The sequence below is a fragment of the Lepus europaeus genome, chromosome 17 (genome assembly GCF_033115175.1).
Source record: "Lepus europaeus isolate LE1 chromosome 17, mLepTim1.pri, whole genome shotgun sequence".
NCBI lineage: Eukaryota > Metazoa > Chordata > Mammalia > Lagomorpha > Leporidae > Lepus > Lepus europaeus.
This window is the reverse complement of record NC_084843.1, coordinates 51,207,392-51,224,870: the sequence shown is the minus strand read 5'-3', so window position 1 is coordinate 51,224,870 and position 17,479 is coordinate 51,207,392. Positions and strand designations below refer to the sequence as shown.

At 42.1% G+C, this 17,479-nt stretch overlaps 1 protein-coding gene and 1 long non-coding RNA gene across 6 annotated transcripts in view; one reads left to right on the top strand and one right to left on the bottom strand.

Annotated features, from left to right (window-relative positions):
* LOC133776016 (uncharacterized) overlaps positions 1 to 3,014 on the bottom strand; it is a 28,480-nt gene extending 25,466 nt beyond the window's left edge. Inside the window, exons 1-2 of the long non-coding RNA XR_009868329.1 lie at positions 2,714 to 3,014; positions 94 to 300 (exon numbers count right to left, since the gene is read on the bottom strand). This is a non-coding gene — a long non-coding RNA (uncharacterized LOC133776016). The remainder of the gene's footprint in view (positions 1 to 93; positions 301 to 2,713) is intronic.
* Positions 2,998 to 17,479, top strand: part of RHOBTB1 (Rho related BTB domain containing 1) — a 136,097-nt gene continuing 121,615 nt past the window's right edge. For 2 of the 5 annotated variants that reach the window (XM_062214654.1, XM_062214653.1), the window contains exons 1-2: positions 3,329 to 3,383; positions 8,339 to 8,507. The gene's annotated coding sequence lies outside the window, so the exon portion shown is untranslated. Of the gene's footprint in view, positions 3,016 to 3,310; positions 3,384 to 8,338; positions 8,508 to 17,479 lie in introns of those variants that run through there. The other 3 variants (XM_062214655.1, XM_062214658.1, XM_062214656.1) reach the window with 3 other exon arrangements.

The following is a 17,479-nucleotide window of genomic DNA, read 5'->3' as shown; positions in this document are numbered from 1 at the left end:
ATATCCTTTATAATTAAAAAAAATGGAAGCTCAAGTGTTTATTTGCCATAGTCTACTTTGTAAGCCAAGGGTATAAATCACCAAGGTAGGTACCTGAAGCTGTTATCTGAAGCATCTGGTATTTGCTTGAATATCAGTCGTTTTTGGTTATGTGGTAGGCACTCAGCTATATGTGAGTCCTTCCAGGGAACTCGTGGGGGACTTCTGCTGCTTTTAGACACTGAGCTCCCTCTGGAAACAGCATTTTTCACCATGATGACTGGATCATTCTTTTCCTCTTGAGTTTCAACCACTCATGACCTCAGGGGGGAAAAAAACAAACAAACAAGAAACGTCATCAAAAATATTTGTTCATCTTGAACACTTATTCTATTTTCAGGTCAAGATAAGATTAATCTTCCAGCCTCCATCACTTTGGGAGGTGCTAGAAAGGACTGCTCAGTGGTTAAAGGTCACACCATTACATCATTCAATTGCATTAGTGATCTCAAAGCGATTTGTGATACTGTGACTAAACATTATAACTGAGTTCCTTGTTATTTTCATAGTCTTTATAACTTGTCTTAATCTGCCTGGGCTGCTCAAAACAAAACATAGACTGGGTGTCTTACATCATAAAAATTTATTTCTCACAGTTCTGGAGGTTGAGAAGTCCAAAATTAGGATGCCGATCTCTTTGATTCCTGGTGAAGGCTCTCATCCTGCAGGTGGTCAACTTACTGTCTGATAACATTATTTTCCTTGGTGCATACATGTGAAAAAAGCAAGTGAGCTCTCTGGAGCCTCTTCTAATAAAGACACCAATCCTTTCTGACCAGAGTCCCACCTTTAGGACCTCATTGAATATTAATTACTTGTGTAAGGGCCTTATCTCCAAATATAGACGTTTAGAGGTCAGAGCTCCAACAAGATTTTGGGGGGAGTGCAAACATTCACTCATAAAACAATAAATTTATATGCTTGCTTCCAACAAATATTTATTGAGTGCCTTCTATGTGCCTGCTACTGTAACCAAGCTGCTGTTCTTATTCTAAGATAGAGAACAGCACACAACAAATGTGTGTGCACCGGTGTGCGTGACCATATGTAGCACACACATGCATGGACATATTAAAAGGAAAACTAAAATAAATTAAGGAGACAAAGAGGGTTTGAGAGAGGAGGCTAATTTGAAAGGGTGGTCATGAACTCTGAGAGAAGATTCAGGTCTGGATTTCTGATGTAACTGAGGAACAAGATTCTATAAAGCTTTAGAGGAAGACAGTCCTGGCTCAATGCCCAAGAGGCAGAAGCATGAGGGATGAAAGAGCTGCAGAAAAGCCAGAGAGTGTGGCAGAGTATGGGAGGGACAGTGATGAAGAAGGAGGTAAGAAAGGAGAGGTGGTAGGCAGGTAAGGTCTTCAAGGCCACAATCAAGCTTATATTGTGTTCTGAGAGCAAATAGAGAGCCATCAAGTGAGGTTTTTTTTTTTTTTTTTTTTTTGAGCAAAGGAATGACATGAATTAATATACTATACATACTTCCAAATGATCATCCTAAATGCTACACAGATAATAGACCATAGAGGCATGACTGAGAGTGGAACAGAAATCTAGATGCTTTTTCACAAATCCAAGTAAGCAACGCTGGTTTGGAAGACAGTGCTAGGGGCAGAGATTACATTTGGAATACCTTCTGAGGATATAGCTCTCGGGATTTCTTAAAGGGTTGGATATGAGATATGAAAGAAGAACAAAAGATGAAAAAATTGCAGATTTAAAATAATTCTAGAGTTCAAGTCCACAAAAGACCTAAAAGTCAAGCCGCTTGGAGGGTATTCTCTCCTAGCACTCCATACTTCTGCATACAACTTATTTCACAGGTGCAATTAATTATCTTTGCACTTGTCTATTTAGTGGCCGTCTGTCTCTCACTAGAATGTGACCTTCTGGAAGGCAGAACTTGTATCTATCTGGTTCACCCTTGTAGTACTTGCACCCCAATCAGTGCTAGGCACTTGATGAGCCCTCATTAAATACTCAGAAGAATGAATGGAAAGCGCCCCGAGTAATGAAATTCTATTCATATCTTATCAGAAACCATTGAAGGAAATGGGATTATTTAAAAGGAAATAAGTTCGTTAGACTTCAGTCAGGACTCTAAAGATTCTGTTTTCTGGTGTATCTTTTGTAATACTTAAACTCTAAGACCAAATCAATTTCACTAAAAACTTGTCATTACTACAGTGTCCGCTCATTTAGTTAACATGCTTCCGTAAATAGTTTTAAACTGATCTGACATCATACCGATACTACATATTTCATCTACTTAATAATTGTTAGAAAACTAGTATTCCTGCTAAAAATAATACATATCACTAACTCTTCATATTCAAGCTCAGAGACAGTCGTAAGACTGAAGAACAAGAACTACAATTCTCGAATCTTATTTTCAATTATTACTGACTGCTTCTCTCATAAACTTTTCTATCAGTTATTAAAAAGCTCCTCACATTGACTTTATTGCATCTTATTTTCACCTCACCTTCGCGTTACAGGGGAAAATGCACATCAGAGCTAAAACATGGAAAGTTCTGGAAATGATGTATTCGGTAGTGAATCAGTCTAGGCAATCCTGGTCACTGGAAGCTCTAAATTTTTTCAGAGGTCACATACTTAGACCTTAGGGCAGGGCGAAACTATGAATGTGCTGGCTTCTAATACTACTTCTTACTTAAAAATGAAGTTCTTTCACCCCCTCGCTGAGCTGTCTCCAGGCTGAAGGCCGAACGTGCAGAGGCTGCAGTAAAGACGGTCAGTCTTCGTGTGAACTACACCAGATGACACCCGGTGATGTGCTGGTCGTGATGTCAGCGGAACCCGCACTCGGACTCGCTGGAGTCCCCACCTCTGGGATCCAGAACGGCCCCCCCGAGAAACTGACCCTTGACAGCGCCAGAAAAACTTTTCCTCAGAGTCGGCCTCCGTCAGTGCAAGGAGCTGCCCCGCACCTGGCGCGCCCCGCGCCTCCCGGAGGTGGGTGGCGGCGACGCCTCTAGGACGACCCCTCGGGCGCTGCGCGGGGAAGGGCAAGGTCCCAGGCTCGGGCCCGCAGAGGCCGAGCCCCCAGGCTGGGCCGCCCGGACGCGTGTCTGGGCGCGGCTCGGGCGGCCAGGAGGCGGCCCCTGGCTGCGGGGGCGCCACCCAGACGACTCCCGGGCAGGCCGCGAAGGCGGGGAGGGGCCGCAGCCCCCGCCCCCCGGGCAGGAGCGAGGTGGCGGCGCGAGGGCGGGCCCGGCGGGGCGGGCTCGGCCGCTCTCCCCGCGGCTCTGCCAAGCCCGCGCCCAGCCTCAGCCGCCCGGCCCGCGCACGGAGCCGCCGCCCGGTGCCTCCAGCGTCCCCAGGTAGCGCGGGGCGGGGCGGGGTCGGCGTCCCGAGGGCTGGGTGGGCCTCAGGGGTGGCGGAGGGGGTCTCTCTGGCCACCCTGCGCGTAGCCACAGACCCCGTGGCCCTGAGGGAGGGCGTCCCTTTGACGCTCCGACAGGGTGGGGGACACCTGGTGACCTTCCGCTGCCCGCCCGCCGGCGGCGCCGCAGAGGGGGCTCGCGTCCCGCACGCTTGGGGCCGCTGGGCGCCCTCCCACCTCAGCGTCCCCGCCACGCACGCTCACGCACGCCCCGGGCAGGGGCGGGTGGCCCGGGGGATTACGGGGGATAAAGTCACCGTCCGTCAGCAGGGATAAGGCTCTGCCTGGGACGCGGCCACGCTGGGGTCGCCTGCGAGTAGGCGCAGCATGTGCGACTCCTCACGTCCGGCCCTCAGGTGGGGCGGGATTGGTTTCTCTGGGTTTGTTGCCTCTGAAAGCCCCGGGGCTGTGAAAAGGTTGGGGTCAAGAATGGATGAGACTTTGGTTCCTGGAGGCTTTCTGCACCCTGCTTTCCAACACTTTTTGGTGGCTTCGGGAAGGGTAGGTTGGAGGACTCTCAAAGTTTGCGGTGATAGTCCAGGGAGCTTAGTGTTTTTTGTTTTTTTTTTTTTTACAACTTGGGAATTAAAACAATAATAATCAAAATAAACTCTTAATTTGGGTTTGTTCTCCAGTATACCTGTGTGCGTGCTCAGAGAATAAATTGATGGCGTTTTCATTCAGTAGTGAGTCCAGTAGGTGTGTCAGAATTGGAATTTAAATTTACTGTGTAGTTTTAGGAAAATGGTTTGCTTTTGTGCCTTTTTCCTGTGCCGGAGCACTGGACGGTATCTTTTTGTAAGTTCAGTTCGGTAGCAATCTCTCTCCTGGTGTTGGCCACCTGACCTAGGACAGAGCACCACCCAGTACATTCTGCTTTTGTTACTGGAATTTTGGATATGTGGTTCTGCTTCCTGGGCCCGTTTCCTTGGTCTCTGATGAGAAGGAAAAGGTATCAGAAATGTGCCCTTGGCACATGTGGGAGGGAAGAGAAATGCTGTAGGTTTTTTTTCTCCCATTAAAGTTTTCACATATTGGCAATTTAAGCCCAAAGCATTGTTTACCACCTGTCAGACTCACTCCAAAGTGTAAGGATTAACTAATAAAAGATTTGTAAAATGTTTCCTGAATCTAAAATTCCATAAATATGCTAAATAGTAATAATCCACCCATTGTTAAATTTATGTAGCTTCTTCTGCCATGCATACACAATGATTTAGATGCATGTTTCCTGTCAATTAAACAATGAGTTTGGAGTAAAATAATGAGTTCAATTCACATTCTATGAAACTTTGAAATAAAATTTCTCCCATAAGGCAGCATCGGCAGAGAATCATAAAGTAAGCAACATTTCAAAAAGCTGTATATGGAATGGCATTTACCTTATGGTTGGGGGAAAAGGGACCCAGTGAACTTCAAACGCTGAGAAATATTCAGTGCTGTTTCAAGTGTGCCTGAACGATACACATTCCCTAACATTCTGTTAAATCTTTGGGGACAGCACGCAGGCTTTGGAGGACAGCTGTCCACAATAGCTGTCCACTTTAACCTATGAAATATGCCTCTTGGTATTTTAAGGCTGAAGTCCATTCTGTGATTTTGTTCATAGATAGTGAAGAAAATCTTCACTGTTACTTAGGTATATTATTCTTTCTTCCAGTATCATGGCTTGATCTTCAAACCTTACAAATCGCTATTGTTGTAATAGCCTACAGATAATTGGTTTGTCCCCAGTTGATTGAATGACATGTTAAATTTTTTTTTCTTACTGTGTTTTTTAAGGTTTATTTTATTTTATTTGAAAGCTACAGTTACAGACAGCGCTTCTATCTGCTGGTTCACTCCCTAGATGGCCACAGTGGCCTGGGCTTGCCCAGGCCAAAGCCAGGAGCCAGGAGCATCATTTGGGTCTCCTACATGAGCAGCAGAGACCCATCTTGCGCTGCTTTTCCCAAGCCATTAGCAGGGAGCTGGATCAGAAGTGGAGCAGCTGGGACACGAACCAGTATCCATATATGGGATGTCGGTGTTGTAGGCTTCAGCTTTGCTGGCAATGCCACTGTGCCGGCCCTTCTTGGTGTGTTATTAATAAGATGTGTCATTCTTTTTGTTATTAGCATCCTAGAGCAAAACTTGTCTCTTCTATGCTAATTTTTAAGTATAGACATTGATATGGGTGGTCTTTGCTGTTTTAGTAAGACAACTGTGGATTTGCCACTAGCAGATTAAACTGAACAAAACCAAGAAGTTGTGACTTTTTCCTGGACATCTTGCCGTTCCAGTCACTATGTCTTCTCGTCTCCTCTTCTAAGTTCTCTCAGATGGACAGCAGCTAAATAGGCTGCAGCCTGGTATTCCAGAATGTCCCCTCTGCGTGCCTTCTTCACGCAGGCTGCATAACTTCTGCCCTATTTTCTCTTGATTTTTCAACAGCATGGCATGAGTGAAAATGCACTAGATAAAAAGTAAGAGCTTGCATTTATTAGGCAGCTATGATGCCCTGGGCCCTGTGTCATATTATCTCATTAAATCCCTGTAGCAGCCTGATGCGGTAGATGTTGTCTGTATTTCAAACAAAAGGAAACAAGTACAAGCAGTTTATGAGTAAAAGAGCAAGGACTGGAACCAATGCAGTCTGGCGTGTCCTGCTGAATGGTAATCTCTAACTAAGAAGAGTTCAGATTCTGGACTGAAGTCTGGAAGATTTGCCCGTTTAAATCACTGCCCATTTGACACCGGGCCTCTGGTTTCCTTCCTCTAGTTTTAGATTAAATTATCTCTCAGAGATGGAAGGAACTGTTCCAGGATTCCGTTTGCCAAGCACATAAGCTGTTCCTCCCACAGGATTCCAGAATCTGCTTTCCCCTGCCCTGCCCCTTTCTGCGTGCTCCACCCTACCAGCTGTTTATCTCCTTCCTTCTGGTCTGAGTGAGTCTTACTTCCTCCAGGAGGCTTTCCTTGAATATCCTGTGCTTATTCTCTATCTCAGCCCTTAGGGAACTCTCACAGCACTGATAACAAACTGAAGTTATTTTGTTTTTATCTCCATTACTCATAGTTGTTGTTTTTATCCTCTCTTCCTCTCTCTTTCACTGTTGTAGTCCCAAAGCCAGTAGTAGTGATGAATGACACATAAGTTGTTGGTCATTCAGTATATTTTGAATGAATGGTCTCTCATAAGGGACATGTGTGAATGACTAATATATTGTCCTTTCATTGGGATAACCTAAATGAAGCATCGTTGACTTACACCATTAGAAAGAATGAGCCTGAATTATGAATGAAGATCTGAGTGCAATAATAGAGACAACAGGGCAGCCTCAGGCCCACAGGACAAATGGACTGACTGCACATTGTTCAACTCCCGTATTTGATAGCAGAGAAAACAGAACCTGAAATTGATAATAGAAGCCTGGTTCCAAAAGATACTTTAGAGATCAGTCATTGGTTGATTGATAGAAATTGAAGTTCCAAAAAACAAGAGTCCAAAAAGCATAGAACCTAAGCCTTCTGACTTCTGTTCACCAAGAGGTCAAAACCCTTTTGAGTCCACCCAGTCAACTTTCTTTCAGAACCCCCAAACAGCCTTGGGTTGCCCAAACCAATCCTAGATAGCACATTAGAATATCCTACATGGATAGACTATTTTTTAAAAATTTTCTGGCCTGTATAAACTTCAGTGCAGTCATTTACTATTTTAATGATCCATCAAGCAGCCTTTTAATGGTTATCATTAGTTTATCAATTCTCTTTAAATGCTTGGAAGCTTCAAATGGAAAATTTACAGTGCTGAGCGTTTAACACTAACGTAATAGATTCGATATACATTTAAAAGGTGATTGATATGTTGAACTCTGAAGTTTTGGTGGCTTATCTTTAAGGACATAAAATGATAGCTTTTTTTCTCTAACATAAGGAGATAGCTTTACTAGAGTATTACATCCAATTAACAAGTAGTTCTTAAACTTTAGAGGGATAAAAATCATCTGGAAAGCTTTTTAAAAACTCAGATTGCCTGGAGCCATTCCGTGCAGTTCTGAATTAATAGGCTTAAGATTGCGCCCAATCGCATTTTTAGCAATTTCTCAATCAAATGATCTGAAGCTCTCAATTTGAGGTCCAATAATAATTTGGTATTTTTTTCCAGGTTGCTCCTAAAAAGGACTTTTTATAAACAGGTAGTTGAGAGAAATTCAATGTGTTTGAATCTAGCAGGTAGCAGTGGTAATCAAAGTTGGTTTCCTAGAAATGGTGTGTGTATTGGTCAGCTTTTTATTACAATAACAATATCTCTGAGCTGGGTTAACTTATGAAGAGAAGAGGTTTATTTGGTTCACACTTTTGAAGGCTCAAGGGCATGGCACTTGGATCAGCTTACTTGTGGTGTGAGGGATTTAGTCTGTGTAACATCACTGCAGATGACAATGGCACAAGTGCAGGGGTAACAAATGATCACAAATGCTTATCAGAATGCAAGAGAGAGAGGGAAAGGCTAGGCTTGCACCTTTTATAACAACTCTCTCAATAATACAGCTCCTAGGTTTATTACTAACTCTAAATCGAGAATGTTCCAAAATGTTTCTGTTGTGTCACAAAAATAAATTGGTAATTAGGAATAAGAGTTGAGTATTAAGTTCTTTGAGGAACCCTTGCACTCTAAATACTTACATTCTGTATGGCTGAAAGAGAAGATTAATGTTCATAAAATAATAAGTGACAAATTTGCTGATCAATTACAGGATGCTCAGTTAAATTAGAATTTCAAATACGCAAGTCATGCTTTAGTATGAATAAGTCTCATATAATGTTTGTTTCAATTTTTTACTGATTTATTTGTTTATTATTTGAAATGCAGAGAAACAAAGATCCCCTGTCTTCTGATTCACTCCCCAGATGCCTACAACAGCTGGAGATCAATCTGGCTGAAGCCAGGAGTCAGGAACTCAATCTGGATCTCCCATGTGGGTGGCAAGGACCCAGCTACTTGAGCCCTCACCCTGCCTTCGAGGGTGCACATTAACAGGAAGCCAGAATTGGAAGCAGAGTTGGGACTCAAATCCAGGTACTCCAAATGGGATGCGAGCATCCCTAGCAGTGTCAACCACTGTGCCAACACCTGTGCCCCTCCCTTCCCAGTGTAATATTTTTATTTGCTAAATCTGGCAACACTACTCAGGGAATATTAGCGCTTTATGACATGAGTATCCAGAAATTGAAGAAATTGAAGAGTAGTTGTTAAACTTTGAGAAACTGATGGAAGCTCTGTATGAGCCCCTGAGAAAAATATCAATGGCATATGTCATAGGAACCTTCATACTGTTTTGTGGGCATCAGGCTGCTGAAGCTGTTGGGGACACCAGTAACCTGCAGTGGTAGGCAGCAGTGGCAGACTCCTCAGGTGACTCTGGGCTGGAGATGTCTAGAGGATGACTTGGTAAAGTGGCATTTGCAGTGATAAGAGCAGTAGAATGGGGCCGGCGCCATGGCTCACTTGGCTAATCCTCCGCCTGCGGCGCCAGCACACCACGTTCTGGTTCCACTTGGGGTGCCAGGTACAAGTCCCGATTGCTGCTCTTCCAGTCCAGCTCTCTGCTGTGGACCAGGAGGGCAGCGGAAGATGGCCCAAGTGCTTGGGCCCCGCACCCGCATAGGAGACTGGGAGGAAGCACCTGGCTCCTGGCTTCGGGTTGGCGCAGCACTGGCCTTAGCAGCCATTAGGGGAGTGAACCAACAGAAGGAAGACTTTTCTCTCTGTCTCTCTCTCACACTGTCTGTAACTCTCTCTCTCTCTCTCTCACTGTCTAACTCTGTCTGTAAAAAAAAAAAAAAAAAAAAAAAGAAGAAGAAGAAGAAGTAGAATGTAGCTGGATTATGGGTGGGAAGATATCTGAAGATTTGAGAGGAAGCAGAGTCCCTTAGGCCCTGAGGGTAGTAGTTAGTGTAGAATACTGGGCAATTAGGTTAGGAAGGTTAAAAAAAAAAAAAGTCTGGATAGTGGACAGCCTTACATTCTAAAGGATATAGATAGTATACATCCTATCTGTGTTGGGAAATAGAGGGTCTTTACTGAAGTGTTGGGTGGTAGAAAGAACTAGTACAATAGGAAGCCAGAGCTTCAGAGTCAATAGGCCATTTATAAGCTGGGAGGTGTTTGAAGTGTGAGCAACCTCTGTGGACCCCCATCTCCTGGGAATAATAATAGAAGACAATAATTGGACTATTGGGAAGATTAAAAATAAAGTTGTATAGTGTTTACCACAATGCATAATAATGCATACATACTCAGTTAATGGTACCTAAGTACCATGATATGCTATTACTGCCCCTGCCATTAGTGAAGGCAGAGGAGTCTCCCACAGTTTTTATGAATGCTTTTGGGAAAGTGAAAAAAGGTTGGGGGAATGATTACATGATTTATAGATTTGGGTATAGTTTTAAAATTTCAATCTGAAATTTTATGATAAAAAAAAAACAGGAAAAAGATACAGCAAGGGCAGAAACGAGATACAAATTAATATTTGTTCTTTGAATTGAAAATTTTAATGTGAGTACATTCAGGCCTCCATTCTTTCACCTAAGAGGGAATGATACAGATAATTCAGATGGTTTATGCTGATCCAGAGTAATAGCAAACTTCTTAAAAATTGTATGTGTTGCTCATGTTAGCAGATTTGCCATCTTATTTATTGTACTTTGACTGATATTTTAATTAATTAGCCCACAATTGCTTGGTGCCTTCAGTGAATTGCCTGGGAAGTACAGCGCAAAATTCCATGACCTCAATGCCATAGGCATCTTGTCTGTAAATTATTTGTTTAATATACTCCTAATGCATTTAGTGCTAATAATGTGAGAACTACTTATGATCTTCAGTCACATCTTAATCTAACTATTTCAGCAACTAGGGTTGTGTAGAGCATTTTCCCAGCCATAGAGTACAGTGTTCCTTTTGCCAAGAATTTTTAGCCCCAATTTCCATTATGTGTTCTTTTCTCCTAGTTGTCCATCTTCAACTTTATGGTGATTGATGCCTTTCTAAAGAGCTTTGAGTTTCAAACTGTGCGTTAAAGTGTCTGGGCCCTAGAATTTACTTACTTTGTAACCCTGTACTAGAGAACAATGCAGAGCTGGTTTAAGGGACATCATAATTACATGGATGACAGTGATTGTTTATTTTGTCTCTATTAGACACCACAAGGACATATCCCATCATGCCTTAAAGATGATAGGCTCAAATGTTTATTGAATGAGTTTAACATATAATAAAATGCATTGCATCTTCTTCCCATGAGGACTTCTTTCACTTACATTATGAAATCTAACTTAGAAAAAAAAAAAAACATAAGAAAGGGTAAAGATGATACAGATATTTAAGGACTAAAGTACTGACCAGATGCATTGGGAAATCTATCATCCATAATTTTGTTTCATATTTATTTATTTGAAAAGCAAAGAGAGAGAGAGAGATCTTCTATCCATTGGTTTATTCCCAAAATGCCTTAGAGAGACAGAGGGATTTTCTCTCTCCATTGGTTCATTCCTGAAATGCCTACGACAGAGGGGCCTTTGCCAGGGTGAAGCCAGGAGCCAGGAACTCCATTGGAGTTTCACACATGGGTGGCATGGGCCCAAGTACTTGGGTCATCATCTGCTGTCTTCCCAGGCACATCAGCAGGAAGCTGTATCAGAAGCAGAGCGACCAGGACACAAATCAGCACTCTGATATAGGATGCTGGTGTCACAAGCAGAGACTATCCACTATGCCATAACGTAGGTCCCTACCATTCATATTTTCTAGAGGACGTTGGATTGGAACCTGCCTGTGTCTCCCTTCCAGCCCTTATATTAGCTGATCTTTCTGCTTGGAATGTTCTTCCCTGAGATCTTGCCTTCTGTGTCACCTCCTCAGAGAGACTTCTCTGACCATCTAATCTGACTCACTTTCTATTACATTACTAGGTTTTATTCATAGCTTGTCTGAGTATCTCACCTGGATGTTATTGCCCATCCTCACTCTTACCAGGCTAAAAGTGCCCTGAGGTCTCCGCGGTCAAGCCTGCATGTTTACTGTTGTTTTTCTAGCACTGACTGCAGGGCCAGGTTTTTAGCAGCTATTCTAAAAAATATTCTTTCAGTTTGTCAAATATGTAAAGACCAAGTTATGTCTTTTAGAGTTATTTACTGCAAAGAAGTAGTGTTGAAATTTTTTTGGTTCACATTCACCTTTCAGAATTGAGTTAAATTTTTGAAATGCTTCCTTTAAAAAAATTTCCATGCATAGTTTTGGGCATATGTTTTTTGAGAGTCTGTGGATCTCAGGCTAAGAATCTCAGCTCTATAACTGTATTATAAATAAATATTAAGAAAATCTAATTATATTATTTAGTGAAATATCACAAAAAATAATTACTAGCAGTAATAGTACGTTAATGTTCATACATTTATGGTAATAAATTACATGATACCTTAAAATTTTGTGCACTCTCCATAGGAGAAAAAAGATTACCCATAAATATTATATATTTTATTTATATGCTGGAAGGGATTTAACACTTACCGAGAAAGGCTAATAAAAATACATACTGTACAGCAATATAAAATATATTCCAAATAGGTAAGAAAAAATGATTCCAAGGAAAAAATAAGGCTAAGAACATAAGATAGGGCCAGGAGAGAGATTCATACTGAAAATTTATGCCATGAAATTCAACAGTCTTGCTAGAAGATAGTAACAAATTTTATTCTCAGTTTTTTAGCAGCCAATGCAGAAGAGGAAAAAAAAAGCCAGTAATGCCTTGCAGAGGGTCATATTTTATAGAGACTTACACATGAATATATGTATATGTATTTTAATAGAAAACTGCTTCTCAAAAAAAGGAATCTTGAGTGGAGTAATAAGGAATAGAGAATGTTTCCTTTTGGCATATGCCCCTGTACATAAGATTGAAATAATCCATAAAAAATAATCCTCAAAACGGACTAGCACTTTGGATGTGGATAATTAAGATGTTATGGCTTCCTGTAATTTTTTTTGGCTCTAAACTTTTGGAAGGAGGTCTCAATAAGCCAGTAAGGTGGGACCTGGGTTGGGGAGGGTGGTGATGAAGGTAAGGGGCTTCCATATTTTTTTACAGCCACTGTTTTTACCTCCCTAGGCAGTGACACCTCTAGTCCACACCCATCACTTTTTCTGTCCTTACGTACTGTTCAGTGAAACATCTCCCCTTAAGGGAGCATGGACCTTAGACATTGACTGACACAAGTGGTTCCTCCTAACCTTAGTTTCCTTGGATAAGAGTCCACCTGGGACTTCTATACCTTCCCTCTGAGACAGCAAATACAATAACTCGGTTCTGAGAACATTCTGTGGATTTGTGGCATTCTCAGAGGGGCTATAAATAGATCACATTGACAGCTTTATTTGTCATTCTTAAAAGGAGCATGTTTCTCCCCTTTGTGCCGAATAGAAATGAGAGGAATGTGGAATGTTGTTACTTTCATAATTGCAAAAAAAAATTGATAGTATTCTAATTTACAAAATTTATTTCATGATGGGAGCAAGGGATTGTATTTGGAATGTAACTGAGGGAAAACATCTTATGCAACATTTTAGTTTTGCCTATTTATTGAGATCTTGATACAGATGCTAGAATTCTGTCACCATATGGAAGCAGAGACAATTATATTGCATTTAATGATAGGGATTTTAGAAGCTAGCATATAAAAAAAGCATCCCCAACAGAATATCCACAATCTAGAGACTTAAAACATTTTTGAAATCTTTTCTCCCTTCCTCACCTTGCCCTGACTCTAGCCCAATATATGAAGTAGCAAAAATGGTAAGACTAGGATTTGAAAACACAGCCTTCATATTTTAACACATCTCTTATATGATAAAAGCTGTAACTTTTCCCAAGATTATATTTTTCATTTAAAGAATTCTTATCATCTCCCTCCACCCTCTACTGGATATGAATAAGAAGTCCTCCTACATTAATTTCACAAATCCATCCAAAGTTTTCGTTGCTCTTGTGACTGATTATCCACACTGTGTGTATCTTTAGTATTTTTAAAAATGCTAGGCTATGGTGGATTTTTCTCACGGAATTTATATCTATGTTTATTTGCATACTCATTTCATACACTCATACTTTCAGTTGAGTCATGTTTATTGATTACCTGCTCTATGTCAAACAATGCTAGGATGCAACAAATTGTATCAGATATTCCCTGCTGTCATCTGGCCTACTAGTGGAGAAAACAGATACGGAAAGAATGACACAAATAAATACGAAATTGAAAACTGTTCTAAGTGCTGCAAAGGAGAGATACAAGGTTCTTGAAAATGAGATTAAATGATGCACAGGAGTTAGCTAGACTGGGAGTGCATGCAGAAGGCATGCTGTACAGGAAAGCTCTTTAGCAGAGGAAAGCATGGACAGTGGGAGAGACTGAGGGGAGGCCAAAGTGTCTGGAGTAGAGAGAGCAGGGGTGACCTACTTCAGTCCAGTGATGTAAACAGGGAATAACATGAATGGTTTTCCAGTCATATCAAGGAATATACTTTCACCCTAAAACCAGTGGAAAAAGTTGGAGTTTTTGTCTTGATTTTTCTTAGTGGTGGGGGGTGGTGGAGGTTGTAGCTAATTGCATTGGTTTCACTTGATCTTAGCCAAAAGTCAAACTGATAATTGCATCAATTTAAAAAAAAAAAAATCTGTTCACAATGTCAAGAATGGATTGGCAAGAAGCAAAATCTATGAACACACATTGAGCATTTCCAGTAGATAGTTTTCAGTGAGCCTAGGGGAAGAAGGATGATTAAAAAAAAAAGTAAATGATAGGCCATATTTTGAGATATTATATATAGCCCATGAGGAAGGGTCAGGGAACACTGCAAGAGTAAACATGTTTGCAAAGACAGATGCTAAGTTTGGTGTTGTGCGTGTTGATATTGGATCTTCTTGAGGCATCAAGAAGGAAGCAGACTTTGGATTATGGGTTGGAGCATGTCAATGAGGTCGGGGATTTGGATATAAACTTGTGACTCTTCTTCACATTCATGAATCTGGAGATGGATGGATATGATTCCTTAGAGAGAAATTTATAAAGTGAGTGGTGGAAGAGAACACTGAGACCAAACCCATAATGGCATGGTAGTGAGGGATGACTCCATGAAGTATGAGAGGAGGAATAGCAAAAGAAATCGAGGAGAATCCAGGTGATTACTGAATCACAGAGGGCAAGAGAATAATAAGAGTTTCAGAAAGTTTGAGGTTGAATGAAGACTGAGAAATGTTTGTTTTATTGAGAAAGTATGGAGAGTATTGATCAGGAGAGAATTGTTTTTGAGATAAAAAGAAATTGCTACATGATATGGATGGGAAATGTGATTATACCTGATTCTGTCTGTGGTCCTGCTTGTTTGATATTTTTGCATGTTTGTATTTGCATATATATTATTTTTTTTATTTGACAGGTAGAGTTGTAGACAGTGAGAGAGACAGAGAGAAAGGTCTTCCTTCCGTTGGTTCACCCCCCAAATGGCCACTATGGCCAGCACTGTGCTGATCTGAAGCCAGGAGCCAGGTGCTTCCTCCTGGTCTCCCATGTGGGTGCAGGGGCCCAGGCACTTGGGCCATCCTCCACTGCCCTCCTGGGCCACAGCAGAGAGCTGGACTGGAAGAGGAGTAACTGGGACTAGAACCCGGTGCCCATATGGGATGCTGGTGCCACAGGCTGAGGATTAACCAAGTGAGCCACAGCACTGGCCCCTTGCATATATATTATAAAGATACTTGCGAAGCAGATGTGATAGGAACTTCATTTTGACATGTATGTGACTGCTAGCAGGGGAGGAACAAGGAGAGAGTTTGGGCATAGAACTATCTGAGGTTCTTGGGTCTGAATTGGAGAGAAAATTTGAACCAGGGAGTTTTATGAGCACAGAGAGTTTTATGAGCACAGCCCCACCTGTTCCTCCAATCAGTGTTGCTCTAATGGTCAGGGTAAATAAACTAAATGTCCAACAAGCGGTGTTGACTTGCTGCCTCCATTGGCTGGTGTTGCTGTGTGGAGGAGGGTGCCTGCAAGGTGAGACTTCCCAGAGCACCTGCTCAGTGACTTTTGTGAGATGAGTTGCACCCTCAGTTTTCCATGCTGCTCCTGGGTCAACACAGAACTTTGAACCCACCCAGAGGAAAGGCAGTGTGGAAGTCACTGTCTGAGCATAGTGACTAGAGTGTAAACTGATTACATTGAAGTGGTTTGGGCTGCAAATGGGAGGTAAGAAGAGAAAGCTAATCACCAGTAATTAGTAATTTGGCTATGAAAGGGAAGTGAGAGGTGGAGGGCAGCTGGAGAGAGCTAAGTGGGTGAGTAAGCATTTTTTCATCCAACCAATATTAAGCTATCTTACATTTCACAGGCATTAGGATCAACACTAGGAAGACATGTTCCATCTCTCCTGGAAAAATCTACCGTGATACATACTTATGCCATAAAATACATTCATGTGCTAATCTCAAAGTGTCTTATGATCCAGTTCATTAAAACAAATGCAGCATTTTTCCTCAGCTGTAAACACTTCCTTATTAAATGGTCCAACACATTTGTGTTTTAAAAAAGTGTGAAAAATAACACATCTACCTGTGCATGTTTTTCCCCCCTCATCATGTTTTCCTTTCATTCCTTTTGTCTTTCAAATCTTGAAACTTTCTCTTGTCACTTATTATTCAGAAAAATATTTTCTAACATTTTATCCTTATTCCTGTGTTCAGACCGTTCATGGGGCTATTTGACTTTTTAAAATTAATCTATGGCTGGCGCTATAGCACAGCGGGTTAACGCCCTGGCCTGAAGCACATATGGGCTCCAGTTTGAGTCCCAGCTGTTCCACTTCTGATCCAGCTCTCTACTATGGCCTCGGAAAGCAGTAGAAGATGGCCCAAGTCCTTGGGCTCCTGCACCCACGTGGGAGACCCGGAAGAAGCACCTGGCTCCTGGCTTCGGATTGGCGCAGCTCCAGCCGTTGTGGCCAATTGGGGAATGAACCATCGGATGGAAGACCTTTCTCTCTGTCTCTCTCTCTGCCTCTCCTCTCTCTGTGTAACTCTGACTTGCAAATAAATAAATAAATCTTTTTTTAAAAAAATAATCCATTATTTATAGAGCACCTACAGCACTTAAACATTGACCATTAACTCCATGGGAATTAGAAATGTGAATAGGCTTTCCTTAGTAAAATTAGAAACTTTTGGAAAACACAGATAGTCCTGGATATATGGATGCCCAAAATAAAGGCCAAAAATGCAATTTTCGTAGTAAGAGTACAGTGAAGGATTCTGAGTTTGTGGAGGAGTGTACAGTGAATTCTTACTTACAGATTCAGCAGGATCTCTGAAGGCAGTGGTGAACATTTCAAACAGCAGAAAGCTACAAACCAAGATCTGGGATACAGGAAATTGTACTTTGAGGGTGAGGGATACCAAGGGAGATGATTTAGTATGACTAGAGAGGTTATGTGGAAAGTGACAAATTTATTAATTACAGATCATGGAAAGCTTTGATGAAAAAGTTTCTACCTGACCCCATAGGGATCTCTTGAGAGCTGGTGCAAGTTTTCAAGCAAGAGGAGAGTCAGGAAGTTTAGGAAAAAGAGGGGGATCACCTGGAAAGCTGGGAAATGATGGCGATTGAAAGCAGCGAGCACATTGCCCAGCACCACGGCTCACTTGGCTAATCCTCCGCCTGTGGCACCGGCGCACACCAGGTTCTAGTCCCAGTTGGGGCACCCGATTCTGTCCCGGTTGCTCCTCTTCCAGGCCAGCTCTCTGCTGTGGCCCAGGAAGGCAGTGGAAGATGGCCCAAGTGCTTGGGCCCTGCACCCGCATGGGAGACCAGGAGGAAGCACCTGCTGGCTTCGAATCAGTGCATTGCGCCAGCCGTAGCAGCCATTTGGGGGATGATCCGACAGAAGGAAGACCTGTCTCTCTCTCTCACTGTCTAACTCTGTCAAGAAAAGAAGAAGAAAAA